Source organism: Rattus norvegicus, chromosome 7 (assembly GCF_036323735.1).
Source record: "Rattus norvegicus strain BN/NHsdMcwi chromosome 7, GRCr8, whole genome shotgun sequence".
NCBI lineage: Eukaryota > Metazoa > Chordata > Mammalia > Rodentia > Muridae > Rattus > Rattus norvegicus.
The window spans coordinates 105,940,666-105,964,259 of record NC_086025.1 but is presented as its reverse complement, the minus strand read 5'-3'; the positions used below and the strand labels follow the sequence as shown (position 1 = coordinate 105,964,259).

General features: G+C 39.6%; 1 long non-coding RNA gene across 1 annotated transcript; it reads right to left on the bottom strand.

The window, feature by feature from the left end:
• Positions 1–523: 523 nt before the first annotated feature.
• LOC134479606 (uncharacterized) lies at positions 524–19,460 on the bottom strand. The gene is made up of 2 exons (XR_010053149.1): positions 19,292–19,460; positions 524–927 (listed from the first exon to the last, which is right to left on the bottom strand). It is a non-coding gene; the product is annotated as an uncharacterized LOC134479606 (long non-coding RNA).
• Positions 19,461–23,594: the final 4,134 nt, after the last annotated feature.

The window sequence follows — 23,594 nt, the reverse complement described above, 5'->3', positions numbered from 1 at the left end:
CACTGTACGCTGTTTTAGGTGCTCTGGCTGAAAGTGAAAACCCGAAGCTAGATAAGAAGAGCACTTTCCAGCTTGAGGATTGGGATCCATGAATTCTACTCCTCTCTATTACCAGCATTGACTTTTGATAAATTGATTAACCCGCTGCTTCTTAGATTCCTTGGGTGTAATATATTTATATGGACCATATAATTTCTTTCCTTAAAATGTGAATTTTTGTTTTAATTATGTGTATGTGTCATGGTGAAGCATGTAAATGTCCACACAGGTTAAAGATGTAGGATCCTTCTGGAGCTGGAGATAATTATGAAACATCTGACCTGGGTGCTGGATGCTGGGTACTGATCTTGGGTTATCTGCAAGATACACATTCTCCAGCTATTGGGCCACAAGATTTCTAACTTTTCCCAATTCAGCTGTTAGATTCCATGAATATCTGAAACTTTACAATTATATGTGATTAAGCTCAACTTCACTCTTCATACGAAATTAATGAAAATTCAGTCACAATGAGTCTTTTTAGCTCAATCTTTGGAAAATAAGTCATTGAAACAGCAGGGATGTTACCCAGATCAAAATGGTGTTTGTTGATAGAGTGAATTATAAACTTATTTTTTTGAAGAAGAAGAAGAAGAGGAAGAAAAAGCATCAGAATCCCTTACAGATAGACAACTGGTTTGAAGTGAGGTCAGTCTTTATAGCCCGAATGTGAGCGGATGGCGTGTGATCTTGGATGGGTCTGCCCAGCCCCAATCCTGCTGAGACAGCCACCTTGTCTTTCTCTGTGCCATCTGGGTCAGCTGGGCATGCTTTTCTCACTCTGCACCCCGCAGCTCCATCCTTGGTCCTATTGGCTTACAACTGTTTGTGAAGATGGAAAATTCTCTCCACTGCCAAGGGTAATGTTCCAACTGAGCCAGCAAGGACCTAGAAACAAATATAGAATCCACCATGATTTATCTTGTGCCTGCTGGTTTTAGTCCTAAGAGCTTTAAATATACCGTCTCACACCACCCAGGGATATAGTCATGCGTTGCAGACTGATAATTGAGAATAATCTTTCAAGTAGTTAAAGCCAGTAGTTTCCCGACTTATTCTTTTAATAGAACTTTTTGTCTTAGTTCAAAGGAAACCTTATGTGGATTCATCTTCACACACCTCATTAACTCCTGTACTTAGATTTGATTTGTGGGTGACCTACCGAGCAGTTACTGGCTTTGTGCTAATAGCAAAAAACCTCAATGGAAGCCAATCTTGCCCTGAATGTGGGAACTCTCCATCACTCTGTGCAGGCAAGGCTAATGGGGCTTTCTGGGAAGAGTTTTTTTTCCCGTGTAGGGACCACACTAGTGTGAGTCACTTTCCCTTCTTCTCCTGGATAATAATGGGTTGGTATTTGAAGCAAGGTTTTGTCTGGGGCTGTGCACAAAGACACACAACATGGCAATTCATTAAAAGGACAGAAAAATCCCTGTTTTTTGGCAAGGACATTGACTTGATGAACTGTCTACTAGGTTTCATTTTAGCAGTTATACATCGCTTTAGTGGCTAATTTTAAACTTGGAGTCTGATGAACCGGAGTCCAGATCTTTCTTCTTCGAGAGGGTACCTCATGGTCTCTACCAGGTTGCTGCCTCTAGGTAGGGTACTAAGGCAGGTTGAAAGGCTGTACAGATACATGGGAACTCCAGAAAAGGAAAGTCTAAAAACATCTGAGATGTTTTGAACCTTCTTATGACTAATGCAACAGGTTAAGAGTATTGTTTATAAGGTATCCATGGTTCAGGCTGTCTGCTCTGTCTTTCATGAGATTATTACAAGATGTATTCGTCTTCAGTTTTTCTATCTTATAAATACCCTGGTAAAGGTACCAACAAAAACCTCTAAGCCATGAGTCATGAGCAGATTAGCTCTATGTTACCTGTATTGATTGTTATTTTATTTTATTTCAGCACTGGAGCATAACTTATTTTCACTGTGGTCAGAGAGATGGTTGTTCTTTAATGTCTCTTTGAGGGTTTTGTTAGATTCCATCTGGCCAAAATTCCAAATGTTTCCTATATATATGGAAGGGTTAGTCTAGTTCAAATTATACATTTTAAATGGCCAGCTATATTGGTATAATCTCTTGATTCTTTTGTTTTACTCTATAGTAAACACATATAACACTTGCATGGAAGCTACTGTAGTTAATGTGCTTAAGTTTCCATTCTTTCTTATGCTGTGATTGAATATAGAACCTTGTGGATTCCTAGCAGGTGCTTTTCCGTACTCTCAGCCCTAAGGTGCTTTATTTACCAAAGGCACCACATTCATATGAGGTACTAGCAAGATAAACTGTGCAGGAGAAAAGAAGTGTCTAGAAGCTCCATAGTATATGCTCATGATTATTCCTATATATTCCTAGGAATATATACCTTTTCTACAAAAATAAATTTAACTTTAGGTTACAGTTAGGGTTAGAGTTAGCTCAGTGAATAACTTTCTGGTTTCTGTGAGACTTAGCAGCCATGTAATTATACTGTCAGTGATAGAAGCCAGCAGCTGTGATGACTGGAGTTTGAAACTCCAGAAGCTAAGTAAAAGCTTGGCATGGTGACATACATGAAATCCAAGTGCTTGCAAGTTGGAGATGGGAGGATCCCTGGAACAAGCTAGATAGCCAGGCTACTCAACTCTGTGACCTCTGGGCTGAGTGCGAAGCCCTTCCCCAATGAATAAAAAGCAGAGTGATTGAAGATGTTTCCTGGTGTCAATCTCTGACCTCTGTGTACCTGTCCACACACTTACATCCATAGGTTGTGAACATGCCTACTGTCATTCACAAACCACACACGTGGCTAGAAAAAGTTGAACCTGAAAGAAAAAGTTTTGGGAAAAGTTGTGAGGCCATCCTGAGCAGTGGAAACATGAGCATAGGTATATTCGGCTCTGGTGCTAGGGGACAGAAAGGGGTTGCAGCAGAGAGAGCTCAGCAGATGGCTGCACCAATGGTGACCATGTGTGGTTGGACCATAGATGCCGAAACAGAATATCATGAGCGAGAATGGGAGACAGGGCATTGGTCAGTTCATGAAACCATCTGGAAAACAAATTTTACCAGAATGGTAAGAAAGAGGAGTCACTGAGGGTCTGAACCAGGGGTTGTATCATGTTTACTCTAAGGTGGGGATAGAAGGTACCCAGAAAACACGCAACAAAAACAACTTAAGAGAGGAGAGCTTTGTTTTGGCCCAGAACCTTAGGAGCTTATCACCCCATAGCGATAGAAATGGTACAAATGGTACAGTGGCTCAAAGTGGCTCTGTCCATGGTGATGGGGAACTGTAGCACAGTAGAATGATTTGGAATGGTTCAGAAACAGAGAGAATGGGAGCAGAGTAGGGTGGAGCTTTAACTCCTAAAGGGCCATACCCAATGACCTATCATCAGAATCCACTCTCTGGAAACCAGGTGCTCAAACTCAGGAGCTTGTGAGGGGAGGGGATTTCATATGTTAATTTCAAAAGCTCTTGTGAAAGTAAGAATTGGCAAGCCATTTTGAAGTTCTTTCTAATCTGGAAAATCTGCAAGATCCAATCTTGTTTCTCTGTACCTGGAAAATAGAGTTGATGGTGCCTATGGCCTCTGTAAGCACCAAGCAGTATCCTAGCATTTCCAGCTAGTTCATGAACTTTTTACACTCAGACATCCCATATAGCTTCTGCCTGTCCACACAATTTAGAAACCAGCTGAATAACTTTTCTACTGTAACCTATAACCACCAATGGTGGGCAGTCTTGAGAAGCAGGTGAACTGCTCAGATGTGAAATTTGTGTAGAGAGCTCCCACATCCAATGTTGAAGGTTTAGAATGGAGCAAAATTCCACAAGCTGAATTTCAAAGCACACAACTGTTTAACATAAAGATGCAGGAGATAAAACACAATTTATATAACATTAAAAACACAGAAATGAACAGAAAAGATATTTTGGTGGTCGGTTCAAAACAAGAGTGATTTTATTTGCCAAGGCCATGGTCAATTATCATAAATAATCTGCAGAAGGAATGGACAATTAACCTTGGTATAAAAAAATGATTAGTATTTCTAAGCCCTCTCTGCATGGGTGGCACTATTTAATTTCTTCTCTGTTGGGGCAGTTTGTGGGCATGGTTGTTTGGTGAGTTTGGTTTACTTGCCTAGAGGTAATACCGATCATGCAAAATGGCAGGACCAGGGTCAGATCAAAGCAGCATGAAATCTTACCTCCCTAGTCATGTATTTTGTCTCTGCCTCACATAAATCAAATGAAACTCACAGCATCTTAATTCCAGGAATATTTTAAAAGTCAAATGTCCGTAAGTGGAGTGTTGAGGGGGTCCCATAGTCTATTGACCGAGACAGGAGGAAGTTCACCCTAATGAGTGCGAGGGCTGGCAAAGGCACAGAAACTCCACTAGTCCTCAGGGACTTCTTGTATAGAGTCGTCGTTTGAGTGCAATGGTGGAACAAGAACATAATGTCTGGTACCTGGTGCCTCACAGAAGTTCAGTTCACATCAGACAATTGCTCATCATTTCACCTCTCTTGATTTGGGCTCCTGAATGGATTTTCCCAGCATGAGGGAAGGAACTCATTATTTTGGCTGCTAAGTCTCCCCAGGAAGGCAAATAAATTGGTGCCCGATTTTGTCTTGTTAGTTTGGTAAATATGAGTCACTCTGCAGAGGGAAGTAACCTCTTGGGTAACTTTTAAGTGCTGTTTTAAAAAAGAAAAAAAAGAAAAAACAAGAAAGGCTGTAGAGCACATATGAGTCCATTAATCTCTGAGGTCCCACCAGAGCCTGCAGTCAGCTTTGCCTTTCCGATAGCAATAGATACAAAATCCCTCTTTGATGGCTTTGCTTCTATGGCTTCTATCACTGACAATATAATTACATGGTTATTAATATCCTAAGTGGCTTATCTTGCTGGCATATCAATGAACAGAAACAGAGCTTCTCAGTTGGTGACCTCAGAAGGGCTCACCCTCCCAGTCATCGATCTTACCTCTTGCTCTATGTTTGTTTGGGATAAGAACCCAGGAACTACACAGAGCCATGGGTATAGTTTCTGCTTTGACTAAGAGTGAATTATGTTTGTGTGTATAGACACATGAGTGTAGGTGCCCACAAAGGCTAGAAGATAATCTGCAGCGGAGTTACAGGATTTTGTTAGCTACCTGACCTTCATGCTGGGAATGAAACTCAGGTCTTCTGAAAGAGCAGTATGTGCTCTTAACCACTTACTCTTCTCTGTGGCTCCTAAGGTTACAGTTTCGTAGGATTAAACAACCTTTCCTGACATCAAACCTGGGAGACATGCTTCTCTACCTTAGCTCTTCTGTCTGCTCTGCTACTTGATACAGTCTTTAAGGGGTGGGTGGGTAACAGGTACTCACAGATGAATTCCTGTTTGGTGTGGGGCTTGCAGTTCAGTTACTTCTTGTTCCATCTTGAGTCCCTAAAACAATGCTTGGGAAAATCAGGGTCTCTGCTCTAGACAAAAAAGTCCTCAGATTCAAGTGTACCACCAAAGCTGATTGCATATTTTTCTTACACATAGCACAGGTGGAGGTAAGAGGTCAACCTTAGGTGACAGTTCTCAGAAGATACCCATCTTTTTATGAGACATGGTCTATCCAGACCTACCCCAAATAGGCTAAAATTGCTGGCCAGCAAGATCCAAGGATCTGCCTGTCTCCATGTCCTCTCTTCTGGGACTACAAGCAGACATCATCATGTCCTGCTTTTTTAAGTGGGTTCTGAACCTCACTTTCAGATCTTGTGCTTTCAAGACAAGCAATTTATTGACAGGGTTACCCCTTACTCTTTTATAAAGTTTTATTTATTTGTATTTTATGTGTATAAATGTATGTGTTGCCTTACCCGGTGTCTGTGCAATGACAGCAGAGGACAAAAGAGTGCGTGCACGTAGAACTGGAATTAAAGAAGGTTAGATGCTGCCATCTGGGTGCTAGGAACTAGGAAGTGAACCTGGCTTCTTTGCAAAACAACTTCTTTTAATCTCTAAGCCATCTCTCAATCCTGAAACCTAGAACACTTAGCTAAGTACACTGGTATTTTTTATCAGTTTAATTTATTAGTTTGAATCACTGGTATCCTCTGATTTGAAACTCTTCAGTTCTACTGCCTGGTCTTGAGGAGACAGATACCATGAAATTCGCATCACACAGTTGTCAGAAATTGGTTTGCTCATTCTCTCCTCATATATCTTTCCCTCTGCCTCCTTGCCCCTACCGTGATCACTCCAGCTTAATTCCTCTTACACAGACTCCTTCCAAAGTGTCTCCACTGCTTAAACTAGTCCAGTATATTTTCCCCTCAAGAGAAAGCAAAAATGCTGAGCTGATTAAACTGTTTCCCTCTTGAGAGAAGACTGCCTTCCAGATACAGACTAGATGTCCTGCAGGGCTTTCCAGGTCCTCCTTTCCTGATTTGGTCTTCTACCTCCTATACGTACCTTTACTCTATTCTGGATCTCTCATGCTGTGGTAATGATTTGTCAGTCACTCCCACTTCTCCTGGAACCCTAACTATCCTGTGATTAATATAACCATCCTTCAAGAAGCTTTTCCAATAGAGTCATGCACATCAAGTCATTCTGTATTTTCCCCTTGTTCTCAAATATCCTACTGTTGAGGGCTGGAGACATGGATCCACAGTTAAGAACACTGGCTGCTTTTCTAGTAGACTTGGGTTCAATTCCTAACACCTGCATCATGGTTCACAACCTTCTCTAACTCTGGTTCTGGGAGATCCGATGTCCTCTTCTGGCCTTCTTGCATACAGGCATGCATGGTACATAAACATTCATGAAGGCAAAACACTATCACACGTAATGTATAAAAATGTTAAAAGTCCTGCCTTCACAAACTTTTATTTTTGTTTTTGTGATGTATTTTATTTTGCATTGTAATAGAATGATTTATGTCATGTGTATGTCAGTGTGTTGTTTACAATGGGCTAGCAAATGCATTACCTATTATATACTGTATACTGTACTGCACATTGCAGACCCAGAAGTTTGCCCTAGTACATTCAGCTCTTCCCATTAAAAGCCAAGCTCAGTTGTGCCACTGATTAGGTAGTGAACATGCAGAAGTTTAGTGCACATATTCAGCCACAGGGAAATAATTAGTCTTAATTCACTTCTAAAGATAGATAGCAGGAATTAATATTTAAGTGCATGTTCTGTCCTCAATAGTGACCCAAAGCTCCAGGCCGTTTGCAGACATGATCTCAGCTACTTTAAATGGTGCTGCTGTCTTGTCATGCATGAAACATGTGGTACTGGAACGAAACCATTATTTTAAAAAAAATAAATTCAGGCAAATTAAAGAATACAGTGAGCATGCCCTATTTTAGAATAAGTTAAATTTACACAGTTTGGGTGTTAAGGAGATGGGGACCTGAATTTAGATTCCTGGGACCCATATAAAGTTGGACAGGTACAAGCATCTCAGGCATTGGGAGCAGATGTGGAAGAATCACAGGTTAGTTACCTTGGCACACACAGCAACAAAATCCATCTCTTAGAAGGTGGACAATGATGACTGGCATGTAAAGTCATCCTCTGATCTATACACACTTCAAGGTAGGATTGTGCCGAGAAAGAGAGCAGAGGGAGATACATTGAGGGAAGAAAGGTGGAAGGGGAGGGGAAAGGAAGGAAAATGGATGGGGGCAGAGAAAAAGGGAGAGAAGGAGACAGAGGAGAAGTGTGAGGAAGGGGAAGAAAAGAAGATTGGAAGGACTAGATTACTTAGTTGTAAAGACTGACGCCAAGCTACTTTCTCTTCACCACCAAGCTCTTAAATTGGAGAAGTTTCTTCTTTCCCAAAAGTGGGCAAATATCTATGTGCTTGATGCCCTGGGGACTCTGCACTGACTCAGAGGGACCACTAGGCAGACATCCTTATTATCAGAATGCAGGATTGCCCGGGCCTGGTGGAAGGCTGGTAACAGGAGCTACATTGGGTGGGAAGAGGAAATGTAGACACAGCAACCAGAGTTCATCAGCAAACCATCTGTGCTTTCAAGCTTGTGCCATGGACACCATGTAGGAGACAGACAGTGCTTCCCAGGAGGTCTATCCTCCAGTATCAGAGAACAGAGAGGGCTACAGTGGGGCCTAAGAACAGGATGCTTATCATGGACTATGTTAGATGTGACTGGTAGTAAAACCCTTTCTCCATCGTCCTGCTACTCATGGGTCTTGTTGGTAGCAAAAGAAAAGCTTTGTTATGGAGTGGAGGATGTTGGCAGGAAGTGTGTAAAAGCAACAGCTTAGTGGTACAAGAACTCAAGACTGAGTCTACTCTAACTGTGGAGAGAATGGAGTTGTCTTCCTCAGGACAAAGCAAAACCTTCTGAATTGAAACTGGGCAGTACCACGTCTATGCTAGCTTCCCAGGCCTGGCAATTAACACTGCGAACTTCGAGACATAAGACAATAGACGTTTACTCTCTTACAACTGTAGAGTTGTAAAGTGTGAAATCAAAGTCTTGATAGGATGTGCTCCCTCTGAGGCCCTAGAAGACCACTCAGAATTTTATCTTAGTTTTTAACTGTGGCTGGTGATCTCAGCCTTTCTCTGTAGATATACAACTCTGGGTTCTGCCTCCATCATTGTGTCATAGCTCCTTCTCTGTGTCTTCATATTTTCCTCTATCACAATCCAGGATGTGTGCCATGTAGGATTAGAACTCACTCCAATTCATTTTAACTTAGTCATATCTGTAACAGCTCCATTCTCAAGATCACATTCACAATTGTTAGGGATTAAGTGTTTAGCCCATCTTTTTAGTAGACATAGTAGAACCAATGACAGGATCCAGAAGGTAACCTCCCAGCTCATGAACACAGTTTAATTTGAAGTCTCCCAATTGGACAATGTGACTTGTTCATGTATCCAGGCTAATCCTGGTCCTGTCCACTGGATCTGTGCAAGTGTCACTAATCTCTTTTTTTTTTATCGGAAATGCCTTGGAGTTTTGGCACAAGACCAGAAAATAGGATTTTTCTGGACTTGGTGTATTCAAAAAAATTAGAGAAAGCAGGACTGTTTTATACCCCAGATTGCTTTGAAGAGGTCCCAAGGGGCTTATACCAGCCATCCAATCTGATTGCATAGCAAGCTATTTTATGTTGAGCTATTTGTTTCGTTGTTTTCTAAATCTAAGCTTGTGTCCTTTTGGGAGCCATATATGTATGTATCTCGTAGTTATACATAGGGTTAAAAGTGAATTTCTGAAGCCCAAGGCGTACAGGGTGTTGAATGCAGTGCACATTGGATTTGTTTCACAGAAGCCTGTCTGTCCTTGAACAAAAAAATAATGCAAATGAATACCTGAAAAATAGTTACCATTGGGTTGGATATACAAATTCATAAAAAAAAGGATCTCTAATTTTCTTTAAAAGGCAATCACCTAGCTTCCAGGGAGTAATTTATTCAGTACATTAGAACCAGGAAAGGTGTGGAATTTGTCTTTGGTGCCTAATTTTGCAAATCACAGGGAGGGTAGGCTTTGTGTGCTGACAAGTCTTTTGTCAAACATTTCACATTTTACCAGTGATTTTCCCCAGATGTAATCCCACCTGCCTGACTGACGAGATGGCTGAAGAGGTAATGATGATTGTCGTCAATCCTGACTATCTGAGTTCAATCCCTGGGATCCATGTGGTTATCGTGGAGAACCAAGGCCTACAAGTTTTTCTCTGACCTCCATGCATGCTGTATATATTCATCACATGTTGGCAGCGATGCCCTTGAAGCCCTCCATTGTTGATGTTATTATTATGGTTAGAATTAAGTATGACTAAGTTCATGGAAAATCCCCAGCCAGCTGCAGAAGACTAATACAAATCTGGTGGTCAAGATAAATAATAATATGATAAAGTTCTCCTGCTGACTAATAATATGACAAACCTGTGACCTTTCTAACATCCTGTCAACATCAGCTGATTCCCTGACCACACAAATACTGTGTCCTTGGCCTGCGTAAATGTTTCACACTTCCCCCCTCCCTCTGTTACCCATGTTATGGTATACATTCAGCCTTGGAAAAAAATAAAATTGTCTCCTTGATCAGACTCTTGTCTTGGTGCCCTTCTTCATGTCCGTTGTCTCCCATTCTCTTCCAGGTACCTTCAGACCCCTTCACTTACAATCACACAGAATAAATACATGTGTAAAAAACAATCTCACATGTTATACTAATTTAATTATTTGTTTAAGGTAGTGCATTATACTTTTCATAATCTGTTTAAGTTTAAACATTACAATGTAGTCCATAGAGACACAAACAGCGAATGTTTAGAAAGTTCCACAATGTATTTGTCAACTTGCAAAGTTACATGCTTATGGCCTGAGTGGGACAGAACACCTAAAATCCACCTTTGGAAAATTTCTCGGTGTAAGACAATAACATTAACTTTAATTCAATGCTTTTGGTGTCTAAGATATATATATATATATATATATATATATATATATATATATATATATATATATATATACATACATATATATATATATATATGTATATATATATATGATGTATGTATCAATGAGCTTTTTACTTACTCCTTTTTAGAGTCTTGAGGTTTCTTTTCTCTTAAAGAAATATTTCTTTATTAATTTTAGTTTTTATGTATGAGTGTTTCTCTAAATGTGTTTATGTGCACCACATGTATGCACTGCCCAAGGAGGCCAGAAGAGGGTGTTATATCTCCCTGCAACTGGAGTAATAAATGATCAGGAGCCACCATGTGGGTGCTAGGAACTGAAACCCAGATCCTCTACCAAAGCAGCTGTTCTTAACTGCTGAGCCATCTCTCCAAGCCTGCGTTTGAAATGTTCTAATCTTTTATTTAGGTCTTTAATCCATTTTGGGGCTGACATCGTATATCTTTATCAGCCAAATTAGACATTTCAGTCATGGTCTCTGTCTAGGAATCTCTAGGGTAGAATCTGTCCCTGGATTTATAAGTCATGTGACCATAGCATGTTAATTAACGTTTCTTTGAATCAAGTTCTTCTGCTGTAGAACAGAGCAGGTTAATCTGATAAGAGAAAGAAACTCATGAAGAGCACTCAAGTAAGGTTGCTCCAGTGAGCTCTTAATAAGTGGAAGCTTGAACTATTGTGACAGAACCATGTTATGATAAATATTGGATCATAATAGCGTATACAAGCTTCTATCTTCTATAGAAGTCTCATCACTATCATTCCCCTAGTCTTCAACTAAAGCTACCTCACTTAATGTTTTATGTAAGTTCTCTAGTAGTTTTGATCTCATCTACAGGGGTTCTTTGCTATTCATGCCATGTAGTTCTGATCTTACATATAGGGTTTAATTGCTAATGTAATTCTGGTCTAATATTTGAACAGTATATGATTAGAAGTAGATACACAGATTGGGAGTTCCTATACATGGAATTCAGCTTCATCACTGGCTGTATTTTTCTACATTACCATCCTCATAGTACATATATAAATATGTATATGTACATTTCAATTAGCACCCTCCTATTAGTATATTTTAATGACGTTACCTAACACCACAATTCTCCTGAACTCTTCCTAGATAAGCTAGTACTCTACACGGACACTTTCTTCCAGGCTCATATACCCATCCATTGCTCCTAGAAAATAGTGGTTGCTTACAAACATGCCCTGCATTGCCCCTGCTGCCTAGCAACAGTGATCTGTACATCTTAATGAATGACCTTATTCCAGAAGGTGGCCGTGACCAATAGTGGACTGATGAGGGAATACTTCAGATGTGGCCACCACAAATCAGGATTGATCAAGCCTGTGGGCTTAAATCAAGGGCTTTGATTTAAACTGACATTTGGAATTCTACGCACAGTTGCGTGGGACTTTCAGTAAATGAGATGACCCCAATCAGCCTGGTGAGTATATTGTTTTTGAAAGGGTTCTCACCAACCCTTCAGCTTAAGGCTTATGCACATCCCAGTATACTTAGCAGTATAAGAAGCATCGGGGAAGAGAGAGTTATCCTATGAAGCATCAGAAAGGTACTTGCTATTGAACAAACACACAGATCTTTAGGATTTTGGAGTAGATTTCTTTTAAGACAATTGCCCTGCCCCCTCAAAACCCCTTTTGTAATGCAGAGCCCTGGTAAAATTATTGAGTTATAAGGCTACTGATTTTGCAACTCCATCTTCTCTTATCAGATAAGAGCTACCTGAACCGGAAAACCATCAAAACAATTGTTTGGTGAAATAAAATTATCTATGAGACCAGAACAAAATTGGTCACTGGCAGCCAAATTGAAAAATTAATTTTTCCCCTCCATATTACCTTTTCCTGTGCCTCTTCTTCACCCTAGACTCACACCTCCAGCCTTAGGGGCAGCCCTGAAGGTCTAGTTAACATAATGAGAAAGGCATCAAGAGTCTCTTTCAGAAATGGGGATGCTCATTCACTCTCCTGCACCATCTGTAAAGGGCTACTTCTGGTTACCCACTTTTGTGTCGATAGTGGGGAGCAACAACCATAGGGCAGCTGTGAAGGGATCTTGGTAGAAGAAATTTGTGTGAATGTTTAACTTGTAATGAAGAAAAGAGAACCTGTAGTGATTGACTGACTAATATCAGATTTTTCAAAAGTCATTACTGAAAATTAGGCAAGATACAGAGGGAAAACATGTGGGTGAATTTCTTCAAATTAACATGGGGATGAAAATAGTTGTTTAAAAACCCACACAAACAAACAAAAATGAAATGAGAGTCTAATTCTCATCCTACAGATGAAACTTCCTGCAATTGTGTAGACCAGAGGAGTATCTTGTGGCGTTCACAGAGCACTCTTCTTTAGCATCTGTCACTCTGTGAGTCTGTACACAAAGGTTTTTGGTATCAGGAATGAAGGGTTTGTAACTCTCCCACACCAAGGGTGAGCAATGGCAGTGCCTTGAGCAGGGAATAAAGCTAAGCATCCAATAAGGAGGGTGACTATGCATTTGCATGTCCTGAAGATTCTTGGTTTATACCTCTGTAGTCCTCTGGCACTCTATTAGCCATTCTATTCTCAAAAGTGGCTCATTTTAGATAATACATCATATGGTAACTCGACTAAAATTGTACCACTCGCACGTGGCATCATCTTGCTAGCTCATGATAGATTTAGTATATCTTCTCTTCTACTCTGGGGTGGGCAGCAATTTAATTTAGGGGAAACATACACACTCTGAATAAAGATTTATTTACCCCACAAAAGATAATTTTAATGAACTATCATTCAATGACTTACAAAGTACTGCTTCATCACCATGGTAACACCATTTGTGATGATGCTAACTGAGGAAAATCATTTTACTGTGAAGAATCTGTAATGAGTTTAGACCTACAGATTAATTTATTTTCATCATGGCCTCATAAAACAAAATAACTGACTTAAAATGCAGATGGAATGGACTTCTGGGATACAGGGCACAGTTTTAAGATAATACCTTGCATTTTGAGGTACTGTGCCACAAAATAAAGTACACCTTTGACCAACAATTATTTGGAATCCAAATACAATCAGATTCCAAACACAAAAGAGATAAAACGATTGCTGTGATAAAACACTATGATCCAACTGTATCCATAAGTAAATTATAGGACACAGAGTTTCTTTTAGCTTATTGTTCTAGAGGGAGAGCCCATTATGGTGAGGAAGGCATGACAGCAGTTAAACAGAACAAAATGTTGAGTTCTTCAACTGAAAAACAAGAAGGCATGAGAGTGAACAGGAAGTAGAGGTGTCACCATCACTGACAAGCTTCCTCCAGTAAGGCCACACCTCTTAAACATCCCTTCCCAAATAACACCACTAACTGGGGACCTAGTGCTCAAATTCATGAGCCCATTTGGTATGTTTTTTTATCCAAACTATTATAGAAAGCATCCTGTGAGAAGTTCTAACAATCTCTCCAAGGCTATCAGGTTCTAGAAGCTTACAGAAAAAAGAAACATTCTGGAGCCAGGAGTTAAAGTGCTCTCCCCTTGCTGTGTCTTTCCACATTACCTAATGATTAAGGTTAGCACAGGGCCATCTGAGCAGACATATTTATGGGATGGTTCTCTAGAATCACAGGACAGGCAGTGGCCACCCTACAGCACACATTTTAACCTCTATTCAACAGTAGCAAAACTCTTTATATTAACACACATGTATTTCTTAGCAATTTGGAATTTTTCACACTCCCTCTAAAGTTTTTGGTCCTTGTGTCCATAACTGGTTGTTAATTACCCTTCTCGTTTGCCAGAACACACAATGGTACTGCATTCTTTTGCGAGTTGAGTCCATGGTTATAAGTCAATCTGTAGATTTCTTTGCTGTGCAATGAGCTCTTTTATCATACACAGTGCTGTTTGGAATGCTATGATGATGGATAGTAGTGCCTGCCAGCAGAAACATTACAGGCAGGAAGGAAAAACCTATATCGAGAATAGGCTTCTATTTTGGTGGATGGAAATCTCAGACCTCTCCATTATGGAAGAAGGCCAATGCAATCAACCTGTCACCAGGTGGCTAGATGGTCCCCTTAGGAACTAGGCCATATTAGAGGCTTATTTATGCTGTCTTCTTTCAGAAGATTAGGTACTCAGCAATAGCATTATCCTAGATTATGAAAGGCTATTATTGCCCTAGCTGAACTCACTGGGAAGATAACTATTGAGTTGCCAGAGAGAGTTATTCTTTGAGAGATACCAGGCCATGGTACTTGCTGGAATAATACATTATGGGGTGCCATGGAAATGCACTCAAGGGTACCCCAGTCTTATTGTCTTTCTAGTCTCTAGAGGAAGTACTTTACCATGGAGGTCATTCTGAAGCCACTTCCAGTGATGGGTACAGGCAGGTCCATGAGGAGTGATAGGAAGAATCTCCTCTGGAAAGGTCTGGCATGATGGACTGGCATCTGAGCATATAAGCACATTGAATCTAGGTGTGACTCTAGAAGCAATCTTCCTTCACTGTCTTACCAGCATCTTCTAGTAGCAAAGCTTGAAATTATGCTAATTGCAAAGGGGAAAGACTGACAGAAGTGAATGGGACAGCTTAGTAGGTGATAGATGGTTGGTTTGGAGATAAAAGTTATGTATTGCCAATGACAAAAGTATTTGATCTGCTTTTGCCCATAGTTTAGATTCCCACTGATGGTTAATCTTTTTTGTTTTTTTGGTTAATCTTAATCATCAACTTAATGGTATCAAGAATCTCATGGGGGATTGACCTTGAGGCAATTAAGGAGGGAGTTACCTTGATAGCACACTTAAAATGGGCAGATCCAGTCACTGTGAGTAGTGTCATTCCCTGACTGGGATTCTGGACTGTATATCAGGAAAAGGGGGTTAAGGAAGTTACACTCATTCATTTCTCTCTGCTTATTTACTGTGACACAACATGACCAGGTCCCCTAACTCCCCACTGTCCACTACTCCACTATGATGTACTCTATACTTGAACTGTGAGCAAAAATAAGCCCTTTCTCCCTTAAGTTGCTCATTAGCTGTGTTTGTTTATTTGGTTGCTTGTTTTCTAACAACACCAACAGAGATGTAACTAAAATATCCATACGTACAACTAGAATTTCACTTTGACCTTTGTGTACAAGTGACGGTGTCTTATGATTGAATACCTCCATGAAGAGGAGAAGATACTTGAACTTGATGGGGTGGTTGATTCAGGTCATCAATGGGGATTTTCTGCTAATAAGATTCTATGGTTGAGGAAGAGCGTTTATGAAAACAAAGCAATATACCTGACCACTGTGAGACATCTCAAGTCAATCAGACATTGCAGCAACTGGGTAAAGAATCATCTGAATAAAGGCATTATCAATCAAACCACCAGGACACACAGTCAAACTGCCCAAAAGACCATCAGGGATGGGGGGATAGAATGAGGCATAGTAGTAGATGGCTATGACCTACTCAATTATTATTGCTGAAGAGCTTTACAACAAGTAACAAGAACACATGTCCTGCTGTTAATTTAATTTCTCTCTTTCCCAGAACAGCTCATAAAAGTAAATGGCACTACTGATATTTTAAATTTCAGGTGAGAATTGAAATGTATTGACATCCTAAAGATCCGTATAAATTGTGTAATACTCTGTGATGTGAGTAGAGTTTAAAGTTAACAGGATTATCAGCTGTCAGCATGAGTCTTGTTATATGAATCTTTCCTGTGTACAGGAAAAAGGCTACACATCTGGTCAATATACATTACTAGTTAAGAAAGACAGTGAGTCACTCCAATACTTAGTTTTTCAGTGGCTTATAACACATCAGCATCTTTGACTTTTTAGTTTGGCCATTTGTGAAATAGATAAAGATGGTAACACAAAGTATGGGCTTATAAAGAGGCGCACATAACCTAATGTTTATAAAGGAATTGGACAACATTGTAATAGCATAAGCTTCTAAGTAGTTGCAGATGTTTTCATTGACTTAGAAAATGCTTCTATACTCCTCAAGGTAGAAGTCAATAGAGTTTCTTACTTTAGGATGTGATCAAAAGAAGCCTATTAGTTTTACTGTAGTTCAGATAGAAGCCAAGGTGTATCACCTGATTATCCTGGTATCTGAATTCCACATGCTTGACATTTTTTAGAGCCAAGCCTTAGTTGTGGCAAAATCTAAGAGGGTGGATGGAAATTTCTATCATCTAGTGTGCAGTCACTTTGCTCATGACCACAGGGTGTTTTGTGGCCTTACACAACCATCAACATGCAGATTTGAGAAATCCATTCTGAGTGTTGATGGTTACAGCAGTATCAACAATCTCTCCCTCCCCAGAATTCCAAACGTTCAGTGGCTACTGCATGGGATTTCTGCTTCTTAATGCACTTGAGTCCATATTCTGTAAATGGAAATTCTCTAGTATCCCCACTTAGCTTCCATTTCTGTTTTCCCCATGGCGCAGTGTTTTTGCATTTCCAATTTACTTTCCCAATACACAGAACACACAGAAATCATTTTGAAGTAGAGCCCAAATCCTCATTTTGCAGATGAGAAAACTCAAATGGGAACTCAAATGACTTAGGCAAAATGTAAGTTACTGCAACTTTTAGGATACAATAGACTATGACACAGCCAGTTGGAAACACACTCATAACTATAAAGCTACAGTTCTAATTCACGCACCTTATTCATGGCAATTGAAAGTCTAACTCAAGTCACTTCTCCCAGGGCCAGGGTAGACACAGAAGCCTCCATTAGGAGGAAGAAGAGGCAGAAGATGTAGCAAAATCAGTCTGGGACTCAAGGCATTTGTCCCAAAATATCCAGCTTTTACTTATGATGTATATTTAGTTAGCCCAAAAACTGTGTGTAACCAAGTCAGAGAAGGCTAATTCTGCTTCTCCCAAAAAGAAACCCAACAAATATTTTGGGAAAATTTTAGAGTTAATTACAACACTAAGAAAAACATGTAATTAGAAAATAAGTTTTCATTTTTTAAAATGTCTTAATTTAGTTTGTTTCTCATCACTTTCTATTTAATTTTTAATTATATGCATGTTGAATGCTAATGCTAACTATATCTAAGTTGTTGAAGTGTATGTTTCATTCTTGTATCGTTGATCTTTCTGAAACTCTATAGTCAATTCCACTTACTTCCCTCCTGTTTCAGAACTATGACTCTACCTCTCACATTCTACCACTCACACGTCGATTGGTAGGTAGTATTCTGGCGCTGTCATAATTCTATGCTACTCTTTAGCAGCCTGTTTCTGTGTGCACAAATTTACTTATCTATGTAAATGTGTGTGCAAGTAATTAAGTGTATATAGATACATAACATTTTTAGTTATCTTTACATCTTTGAATGACTGTGTGGGGGGCCACTGTGTAGTATGTACTGCGTATTCCTTTATGTATGAATATGTGCACACTTGTGCTCACATACAAAGAGGCTGTTGAGCATTTTCCTCTATCGTTTTGCACCTTGTTTCTTTGAGGCAGGGTCTTACATTGAGTCTGAAGCTCACCATAGCAACCAGACTGGTTGGCAGTGAGTCCTTGGGGTCTTCTGCCTTTTGTCCACAACTAATACCTCAGTTATTGGCATGCATGGCAATGTCCAGGTTTTACGTGGATGCTCTGGATTTGAACTCTTTGTACACAGTAAGTGGTCTTACCCATTGAGTTTTCTTCGCAGCCCAACATGGACATTTTCAGAGTAAAGACTAATGTCTTTATAGACTTATTCTACATGGCTCTGAAAAACCTAACCTCATTTCTCTAGTATCTTACAATGAAAACATCAGCCTCATAGGACTTCAGTCCCTATATATGCCTTCTCACCACAGACTCTTTGTATGGGCTATAACACCTACAACACTCTGCCTCCTATTTTTTCTCACCTTCAAGCATGACACAATCTGTACCATTGTAGGAACCCAAATGAGCATGTACTGAGCTAATTAATATGTCCTTGCTTAATGCTTCTCTAAAATAAGTGCTTCCCATTTCTGATTCCCTACTGAAATTAGAGCAGTTTATTATGTTTTAATGTGGTGTGTAGAATAGTAGCATCACCCCTCCAAGAATGCCCAAGGCCCTATTCACAGAATGCGTGGCTAATGCTGTTTTGCATACAGAAGTGATATTGAACATGTTATTAATGTGAAGCTCCTAAGGGGAACCCCGACTGCTATAGGAAGATGAGTATAATTACAGGGGTCCTGTCAAGTGCCCAGGGGAGAAAGAGGAGTCAGGAAGGGAGAGGGTTTGAAGAGGCTATGATAGCATTGAATGGAAGAAGAGGCTATAAACTAAGAAGTTCGGGTGATGTTCAGAAGTAGAAATAAAGCTAATGAATGGATTCTTGTTTAGAAACTTTAGAAGCAACAGAACCCTGTCAACACTTGATTTTTATTTCATTGACCTAGCTTCCTGACACATGACCCCCAAGGAGCAAGAAAATAAATTACTGTCAGTGAGTTACTGAGTTGTTCTTAATTTGTCATAGATACAATCAGCATCCAACTTTAATTACATTATTCTTTCCAGAGAATTCAAGCTCTAAAACAGGATCTATCTTTTGTAGCCTATAGATAGTTGTATCTCAGGAAATTTGACCTAATCCGAGGTCAATTTAAATTGGGAGCTTTTATTCTTCTTATTTAAGGAAGTCCTGAGGCCTTCATCTGTGTATTACAGATTAAGAGAAGTGACATAGAGAATTTCCATGAACATGTAAGAGATGGAGCCCATAGACTACCTGTTCACATGTTACTTGTCCTAAGCACGCTCCTCTGTCCACTGTGCTGGCACCTTTCTTTTTCCACGTCTGATGCTCCTGCCCAGAACAGGGACCAGCAGTGCTTCACTTTGCTCGTCAGAGGGAATTGTAGGAAATCCTGAGGCTACTATCCAGATCAGATTCAATGTATTTAGTGACAACTGCAGGAAATGAGCTCACAGTGGGAACTGGAGAACAATGAGAGAATGGTAGACTCACAGTTGCCTCATAATAGTCCTTCCAGGACTATTCCATTCAAATCCCCTTCCAGGAGTGAATGTCAATTAGTACAGTAGTAAAGATGAGAATGGAAATATAAGATGCTTCTGAGAATGAGCTAGGGAGAAAGTATCTAGGCTCATCTGGTAGAGAGGGACACATTATCCATCTCTGATTTCCTAGTCATTATGTTATATCACACAAATTCAATAATCTGAAAGTCAGCTTTTACCATCAAATTACTGAGCCATTGGGAAAGTATGGTTTTGCATTATTGAAAGATTGTGCTTAATCAGAATTTGGTTATTGAAATAAAGCAGAAATGACATATGTTCCTTTGCATACCTCTTATTTGTATTTACACGCAATGCTGGTGTTTAAAATGTAGCATCACAATGTACAGATATTTTATGAGTCTATTCTCATGTGTTACCTCTATCGTAGGTATCTATGTCATCACATAATGGGTTCATCCATTTCTGGCACCAACATGTAATATGAATACACCAATGTCCTTTAAACTCATAATATCTGATACTTGAACATTCAGATAGAAGGAATGTTTGGTATTGGAATGAATTAAAATGTTAGCAAGATCCTGCTTCATAGTTCCCACATTTTCTTTCTTTGAAATATCTTCCTATCTTCTGTCTATACATACAAAAACTATCTTATGTTATCTAGGATAAAGTGTCAATCTAAAATGAAGCCATGCAAATCAAAGTCCCTGTGCTCCTAGGACTCTGTGCTAAGGTTCTACTAGGGACAAGATTGCTCTTTGTGCTTTTACAAAATGTTATCTGAGGTCATCCTTGAGTGGTACTTTCCATCATTCTCAGACACCATAAGCTTATTAAGATGGTGACTCATCCAGGCAATAGATGGCCAAGGTGGTAGGAGGCCAAGCTGAAAACTATTCATATAATACAAGTTCCTCATTTTCTGAGCACTGAAACCCAGACTGAAGGAAGAAAATCCCAAGCCTTGTCTACAAATGAGGATAGTGCAAACTCTGGACTTTCACATCAGAACATTTTTCTATTGAGGTTTAATAAACTAGGCATATGAAAAGAAAAAAAAGAAGCTTTGATGTTGCCTCACCCCTTATTTTGCTGTGCATTGGGGAGCATTGAGGGCAGGAAGGAACACTCAGAAAACTAGATGAAATCCCCCTGAGCTGCCAGTAATGCCAGCCATCAACTCTAATGTTTGGTTAAAGTATAAAAACATGGACTCATTCTAGCATTAAAAACCTCCTGATTCAAAATATCCAATTTTAGTTGTCTAGATAAATGTCAGATTAAAAAAGAAGGTATATTTAAAAACATGACATTGTCTCCTCATCATATATCCCCAGCCTTAAGAAGATTCTCAACTAGATAAAATTTCTATTTATTATTGTGTATTCTTTCACATGCTGATTGATTTTACTTACAGACACATACCGTGTTGGTGTTTAAAACGTGACATCACTTTATATTCTAAAGTCCCTCCTTCCTTTTATGTTGCCTACATCACAACTATTTATGTCATCACATACTGGTTTCAGCCTTTCTTGGCACCAAGGTGTAATGTTAATGCATCAAAAGCCTAAGTGTTATATGGCAAATCACTGAGTGAAATTTAAAGCCTACATTGAATGAGGTTTACAAAGTGCCTGCTAATCACTCTTCATAAGAATATTTGAACTGTTTTCATCTGACATAGTGTCAAGAATGAGGATTTATAAAGCCAGAAGACTACAGTAGAATTGTCTTCGTCTGTCACTTAGGCAAGTTCACGGAATATGGTAGACCTTTCTGTAATATGGATGGGCATACTGAACTTATTGGTTCTTTTTCATGAGATGATGCTGGTTCAGGCACAAGGAAGCATGCCTAGAATGCTATCTAGCCTCCTTTCTCACCTGTCAGGTTCATCTCTTCCCATCAGATGACGACTGTAAGGAGTAATGATTCTTCTAGTAGTTACCTGTTTCATTGTTGAAGCAAACCACCTGACAAAAGCAGCTTAAAAAAGGAAGGGTTATTTTGTCTTACAATTCTAAAGTAATTGTCCACCATTGGTGGGAAGAGAATAGCAGCAGGAAGCAGCTAGGCACATTGTGGGCACAGTCAAGAGCTTATCAAAGAGTGGTGAATGCTTGTGGTCAGGTGATTTTCTCCTACTTACCCAGCCCGTGAAATGATACTTCTCATGCTTAGTATGGTTTATCTCACATCAGTTAACCTAATCTAGATAATACCTCACTGGCATGTCCAAAGATTTGGTTCTGTGGTGATTCTAAATTGTAGGAGAATTGTATTTAAATAGGTACCCCAGAATGTGATGCAGTTGCATCTGCCTCGTGTCTTCCTAAAAGTTAGTGGTATATCCTTGGTGGAGGAAGTACATCACTGTGGGTTGAGCTTTGAGATTAAGGATCTGTGCCATTTCCATGTTGCTCCCCCACTTCCTGTTTGCATTTGAAGATATGAGCTCTCAGCTTCCTTCTCCTACCTCCATCCAGGCTTCAACACTATGATAAACTTGTATCCCTCTGGAACTATAAGCCAAATAAACTCTTCCTTCTTAAGTTATCTTGACCATGATGCTTTTATCACTTTATCAGACCAGTAACTAACACAGATGCAAACAATTTCTCATTTCCTGCAACCCTGCTCCTGAGTCCAGTAGTCAGCTCTGCACTGTCCTGTGTCAGGGACTTCACATACTTGGCTTCATTTTCATTTATCTTTCTTCATATTACACAGTGAACAAGGCCAACTTTAGTTGTAGACTCGATTAGATGGTTTCCTTATTTCTGCCTCTCTGCTCTAGTATTCATGGAGTCAAAGGTGTCTGAAGGGGAAATAATAGCTTGCACAAAAGTTATGGAGACCATGGGCTTCAAATGGGGCATTTAAAATACCAGGTCTCACCACCACTCTCCTTTTCTATTTTATTGCTCACCTGGACAGTGCATCATATAATCTTCTTTCTTCCTCGATTCTCTCTTTCAACAAGAAAGCAGACATAATCAGAAGTATAGTTTATCAAGGTTAAGCGACCAAACTGCTTGCTGACCATTGTCTGTAGCCTCTGCTGTCTGCTCTGCATGTTTGTCTTGACTCAGCCCCACCTTCTATTACTGCAAACCTATCCATTCTTTCCTAGTCAAGGACATTGCTCTACAATTTCCAACGTCTGGACCTCACACTATTGCTTTCTCTTATTCCACTAGATTATTGCCTTCAAACATGGTGGGTATCATGAAACATGTTCTCATTTCTCACTATAAAGCATGCACTCTGATATAATTTCTCAATTGCCACTTTATTTTTTTATTCTAACGTGTTTGAAATACTCTAAAAACTATTTCTATGCTCATCACTAATGCACCTTTGACATCAGTTAGTTCAACTCAGTAAGATTTTCACCATCTCTTTCTAGCAAATTCTACCTGTCAAAGTCATCAAGGACAGCCATGTTGTAAAATCTAATAGTATATTGTCCCACTTTATACCCTATTTGATATTTGAGGAGTATGTGGCCAGTTGACTCTCTTCTTATTCTTGAATCTCTAAGCTCAGTTTTTACATTACTATACATACACTGCTTTTCATCCATGGACACCATTTGCTCTCTCTTAGCAACTTCTCCATCTCTTTTCCTATATCATGTTTATTTCAAATTTCAAACACCATAGTGCCCTCTTTACTTCTTTGTGTCCACTCTCTGTGTTCTTGGCGAGTACAAGACTTCAAGTATGTATGACATTGAGAACTTCAGAGTTTTGTTTCCTATTTTATTTCCAATTTAGACATTTCTCCTTAATTCATGAATCTCATAAAAATAGGCATCTGAAATTTTCAGCTGTGCATTAACATATTGTTCCACATCCACACATCAAAAGTCTAAATCTGAACCACTTGCAAATGAAAACTTAGTTTCCTCCAAGGGAGACTTATTGGGGAAACAAGCTACTCTTATGGGTATGGTGCATACCCAGCAGTAGATGGTCAACAGAGAACTAACTCAGTGGCATCTTTGAAGGTTGCTTGTCTCATAATCTCATGTTATA